We start from the raw sequence: 5796 nt of genomic DNA, 5'->3' as shown, positions 1-5796 counted from the left end.
CGTGACCGTGGACAAGTCCTCTTGCCTCAAGCTCCCCCCCGCCACTGGGGGCTGACACCCACCTGCCAGGCTGAGTCTAGGGCACATAACGGGTGGTCCTGCGCTAGGACCCAGGCAGGTGGAGCTAGAGCTGCCCTCCTCCTTCCTCTGCTCATGGGGTGAACTGCACTCGTGGGGAGGGTGGGGGCACTTGCTTCTGCCCCTCCTGGGGCATTTGAAGTGTTGCGCAGCAGCTCGTTCTCTTCGGGGGCTGGAAAGGCACCGTGAGAAATAAACCTTGGCATGTGTCCGGGGCCTGACTCTGCCTGGGGCTGTCTCTAGGGGACACTTTGGACCCCCCTGTTGCATGCTGCCCCCACCCCCAGCACCTGTGGTAGTTCTCCATGTGGCCGGCAGAGGGCAGCATGCAACAGGGGAGGTGGGAGCTGCGGGGGGGAGCTGAGAGCAAGTCTGGATGCTCCCGCCTTGTGCCCCAGCCCAGAGACCAGCTCATCCCAACTGGAGCCCCCACCTGCAGCCCGGGGGCTTGTGTCTGGGGCGGCAGGAGGCACATCCCCCGTGGCACCCCGGGCGCTGCGGCCTGGCCGCGGGCCGTCCCCGCAGCAGGCAAGGAAGAGCAATCATTTCTGCTGTGTGGCTCGTGTCTGAGTCCTGGTTCTGCTCCCCCGGCCACCCTCCTTGCTGCTCATCCCCTTGGCCGGCTCCCACCCCCCCGGGCTCACCCGTCGCATGCATCCTCACCTTGACTGCAGGCTGCGTCCAGCTGTGGTCTCAGCCCAGTCCTAGCCGGCACCAGCTACAAGCAGCCCCTGGACAGATGGATGGGGGCCCTGACCCTGGCCTGGGAGGTGTGTCCCCCTCTCCAGGCGAGGCTGCATGGAAGAGCCCGGCTGTGCTGGGAGGGGAGGTGTTGCCCTGCTGGGGTGAGGTGAGGTGGGCTCAGCCCTGGCTCCGACACTGACTCCTTGGGTGACCGGTGGAAAGTCACTTAGTCCCCGTGCCTGGCTTTCCCCGCCTGTCAGTTGGGTTTAACACTGGGGAGGGGACTTGCGTGGAAGGGGCTCAGGTGCCGGGGGGCAGGTGAGTCATTGCAAACAAGGGAGCAGGAGCAGGAGCAGGGCTCCGGGGGCCGCTCCTGTGTCTGCTTCTCCTCCCTGTGACCCAGGAGCAGACTGTGACTAATGGGGCTTGCCGGGACACCGGGACCCGGCAGGGGCTGGGGCTGGGGCTGGGGCTGCTGGGAAGAGCGGTGCCACAGGTCATGCTGTGACGTGAAGTGTCCCCTGCAGCCAAAGGCCCAGCTAGGTCCAGTGCCCCGAGCTGAGCTCAGCAGCTGCTCCCAGCCTTGGCATCTGTGGGCACCAGCCCCAGAGCTGGCCCGGTCGTGCCGCAGGCATCCGTGCCCTGCTCAATTGGACTAGGGGCTCCAGGCAGGAGCTGCTTTCTGACCCCAACCCCAGCAGGATGCAGCCACGTGGCACGGAGACCTCTGCTCAGCCCCTGCCACGAAGGGCATTGGGGGCTGCAGGGAGGAAGCTGAGGCAATGCCACAAGCTGCTGTGACAAGCAGGCAGGGAGTCCTTCGCCCCCTGACCCCCTCTCGCCCAGCCTGCTGCAGAGGGTGGGAGCCGGGCCGGGTGTTGCACTGGTTCCCCCAAGGCGCAGAGATTAGCTGGATGGAGCAAGGCCCTGGCTGGTGCCCGAGTCAGCTCCCAGCCGCAGCAGAGTCCTGGCCAGCCCGAGGAGGAGGAGGCCACGAGCCAGCAGGTGCCAGGCGCAGGCAGGAAACGCAAGGACTCCTGCTGGCACCTTGCTGCTGCCCAGGCACGGGGCGGCCTGCCTGCCTCCACGCCCCAGCCCTGGGACCAGCTGGCTGCGGGGCTGAGTGCTGGGACCTGATGGGCAGAGCTGGAGAGCGGGGCCCTGGGAGGCTGAGCTGGGGAAGCGGGTGGCCGTGCTGGGTGCTGCACCTGGGCAAGTCGCTGGGGTCCAAGGCTGCAGAGTGGGATCATTCAAGGGGGCTGTGGGCAGAGGCCCAACACCCCAGGGCTTGGGGCAGTGGGGGACGCAGGGCTGGGTCCCGGCAGGAGCCCGGGGGTCAGTCGCACTGACGGCTGCTCCAGGGAGGGGCTGAGGGTGGGCTCCGGTGCTCAGAGCGGGGCTGGGCAGGGCCCCGCCAGCCCGCGGGATGGTCTCCCCAGGTGAGCAGGGTCCCTCTGGATGGGCCAAAGCCCTCGGCGCAGGTGCCCGGGAGCAAGAAGCGCTCAGTTCCCGGGGGCAGAGGGGCACTGTGGGCATCCCCGCAGCACCCAGGGCTCAGCCCCGCTCGGCCTCCATCTTTCCCCAGGTGTGCCGGAGGTTTCCATTGTCTGGTTCCCCCTGAACTGGGAAAAGGGGCTCTTTTGTGCCGGCCACAGCGGCCTCCGTGCCCTAGCTACGTGTCTGCCAGGAATGGGGACTGACAGACTCACCTCACATGTGAGAGCAGCGCGGGCCGGGCCCGACGGCTTTGACTTCTGCTCTTAGGGAAAAATGCCCCCAGCTAGAGCCAGCTCTGTGATGCGGGTGCTGGTCAGGCGAGGGGCACCGAGGAGCCGCTTGCAAGCGCCTCTGGGACTTAGGAGCGGGGCTGCAGGGAAGGCTGGGCCCCTCAAGCTACTTGGGAGCTTTAAAAGTCTCAACCCAGCCCCCGGGGAAGCTCCCTTGGGGCTCAACTGTCTCTCCCACCCCCTCCCCAGCCGGCTGGGGCTCGGGGGAAAGTGCTCCCTGCTCGGCAGATGGTTTTCTAATGGATTTCCTCGTTCGTGTCGCTCTTTCCATATGTCTTTCGCGGTTTGAGGAATGTTGTGGGTGAGGTGTGTTACTAACAGCCCTAGTAGGAGCCAGGCAATGGGCTGCTGGGGCCCTGGGGGCAGCGTGGGTGCTGAGGGTCTGGGAGGGTGGCTGTGGGGTCTGGGAGCTTGCACTGGAGCCCTGGGACCCCCCGGCCTTGCTTAGGCCTTGCAGTCCTTGCCGGAAGCCCCCCACCTTCTGTGCTACCCCGAGACCCCGAGCCAGCTCACGGCAACCCCAGCCCGGGGAGCCCAGCCACGGGGCAGGGCTCACACCCCTGTGCCCTGGTGCCCTGCTCCCTGTTCCTGCCAGCCTGCCGCTCTCACGGGGAGCTGTGCACTCTGCCAGGGAGTGTGTGTGTGAGATCCTGTGTTGTGTGCATGCTAGCACAAATGTGTGTGAGACACCCTGTGTGCACGCTAGCAAGAGTATGTGCAACTCAGCGTGTGCACTTTAGCACGGTTGGGCAGTGTGTGTGTGTGTGTATGTGTGACCACGTGTGCGCTCTGGCACAAGTGTGTGTGTGTGGCCTTGTGTGTGCATACTAGCACAAGCATGTGGGGGGGAGGCCCTGTGTGTGCACACTTGCATGTGCATGACACCCTGTGTGCACTCACTACCAGGAGAGTGTGTGTGCACGCGTAAGTGAGAGAGATGCCCTGTGTTCTGTACAGTAGTACGTGTGTGCGCATAGGTGTGCGCACAGGTGTGCCCCCATGTGTGCACAGCTGTGCCAGGCAGGGAGTCTTGGTGGGTCAACCTCGGGCTCCTGCCATCTCTGCTGGCTCAGCCTCCCCCAGTGGTTAACGACGCCGGCAGCGCTGGTGCCAGCTGCTGCCCATGGCGCTGGGGCCCGGCAGTGCTGGGGAGCGACTCCTGCGAGCCAAGCCAGGCAGGTGCTGGGGGCTGGCCTGGGCAGCCTGGGGGCTCCTGTCACTGGGCTGGGCATTGGGGTTTGGCCCCTTCTGCAGCCCAGTGGCTTTCCTGGGGGCCGGGGGCTGAGCCCTCGATGGGGCGCTGTGTGCCTGCAGCATGGCCCTTCCCTCCTGGCGGGGGGCGCTGCTGGGGGTCTGCCTGCCACGAGTGCCTGGCTGTGGGGGTGATGGGGCAGAGGGCAGCCGGGTCCCCTGGGCAGGTCGGGTAGAGCCTGCGTGGGAGCCAGGCTGGAGCTCGGCTGCTGGCCCTTTAAGAGCCTATCATTGTGCTGGCTGGGAAGTAAAACCTGCCAGGAAAGCCCAGCCTCCCGCCCTGACAGTCAGCAGCAGGGATGGACCTGGTGGCTGGGACCCAGCGGGCAGATGGAGATGGCTCTGCCCAGCCTGGGGCCAGGGGTGCCTAGGCAGTGCCTGGGGTGACCGGCGCCCACCCCTCCATCCGTCCGTCCGTCCATCCATCCATCCCTCCTCCATCCCTCCCTGCATCCCTGCATCCCTCCATCCATCCCCCGCCTGCAGGGGATGGGGAAGCCGACGCCTGCTGGGGACTGCAGTGGGTAGCACATCCCAGGCGCCAGGGCTGGGCTGGGTGGCTGCAGTAACCTGGCAGCTTCTGGCTCCCGTGGGCACGTGAAGCCGGGACTTGGGTTGCTTTGTCTGCCGGGGAGAAGAGGCGGGCGCCGCGGATGCCCCAGCCTCTGGGAGTCCGGGCAGCAGGAGCTGCAGAGCCGGGGACCCCGTGAGGGAGGGACAGGACCCGGCGTGGAGCCCCCTGTCAAGGTGAGTGGGGTGCACGCCCAGCTCCCTTTGTTCTCTGCCTGCCCCCCAGACCCCAAACCTGGGGACGGCTGGTCTGGCCTGCCTGGCGGCGGGGGGCGACGTGGATACCAGCAGGGGCTGGGCCTTTTTGCTGCAGTTTGGATGGGGGCAACCTGGGCTAATCTGCCCCCACCCCCTTTAAGCCTGAGTGAGCAGCTTGGGGGATTTGACATCTTGGTAATGAGCAGCTCAAGGGCTCAAGGTGATCCTGAGGGCACCAGGGGCACCCGCCACCCTGCTCCCCACCGCAGACCCCGCACCCACCTCGGGGGCTTGGCATTGCCCAGCCGGGCTCTGAGGAGGATCGAGTCGGTCCCTAGGGTGCAGGGAGGGCGGGGAGTGGTGCGGGGCCTGGGGCGGAGAGCTGGGCGCTGGACCCCGATGGCCAGGGTGGGGCTGGGGCTGGAGCCTTTCCAGCCCTGACAGGGATGCGCTGCATTGGGGCCGGGGGGAGACATCCTGCAGCCTGGTGTGCACGGCTGTCGGGAGGATGCTCGGGGTGTGTGTGTGTGCGTGTGTGCGTTTGTGTGCAATGCAGCCACAGCAAGGACGGGGCTTAAGGCTGCAGCCCGGTGCAATGTAGGTTAAGGGAGCATTACAGGCCAAGCCCCGGGAGGAGGATGGGTGCACGATGGGGGGCAGCGTGAGGGGCCTGCCCTGCCCCCCAGTCGGCCATGCTTGCGCACATCAAGGCAGCAGGGCCCCTCACTCCCCATTCACATCCGCTGCAGTGAGATGGGGCTAGAGCCTGTGAGCAAGGCTGGCAGGGGCACGCCCGGGCATTCGGCACCATGCCACCCCTTTCTGGAGGGGCCTCCCCTGTGCTTTGTAGAAGGATCCCCAGGCAGCTCCACTACCGTGGGATGGACGCGCTGGCTGCTGTGCAGCCCCCCAAGTGCCAGCAGGCTCGGGTGGGAGGCTGGGACACACCCCAGGGTGGGAGGGTAGGACACAGGGAGGCAAACTGGATGCTCCTGGGGAGGACGGGAATGGAGGCCCAGCCTTGCAGGGAGCATGCAGGAAGGGATTGGGACCCTCCTGGCCATCACATCCGGGCCGGCCGCGGGTGCTGGGAGCAACCCGGGAGCCCATGAGATCAGCTGCGTCCTGATGACCTAATCGCAGCAGGGCTGCTTCCAGCACCCTCCTTCCTTGCCAGCCCCTCAGCGGGGAGGTGCTGCTTGCTTTGTTCCCTGGGACAGCGTCTGGG

General features: G+C 66.5%; 1 protein-coding gene across 1 annotated transcript in view; it reads left to right on the top strand.

Moving 5' to 3' along the window:
- Positions 1–4092: 4092 nt before the first annotated feature.
- ABCG4 (ATP binding cassette subfamily G member 4) overlaps positions 4093–5796 on the top strand; it is a 12813-nt gene continuing 11109 nt past the window's right edge. Inside the window, exon 1 of the mRNA XM_019547094.1 lies at positions 4093–4547. The gene's annotated coding sequence lies outside the window, so the exon portion shown is untranslated. The remainder of the gene's footprint in view (positions 4548–5796) is intronic.

This window comes from Crocodylus porosus, unplaced genomic scaffold (genome assembly GCF_001723895.1).
Source record: "Crocodylus porosus isolate Cpor-Errol unplaced genomic scaffold, CroPor_comp1, whole genome shotgun sequence".
NCBI lineage: Eukaryota > Metazoa > Chordata > Crocodylia > Crocodylidae > Crocodylus > Crocodylus porosus.
The sequence above is the reverse complement of the archived record's forward strand: the minus strand, read 5'-3'. Positions and strand labels throughout refer to the sequence as shown.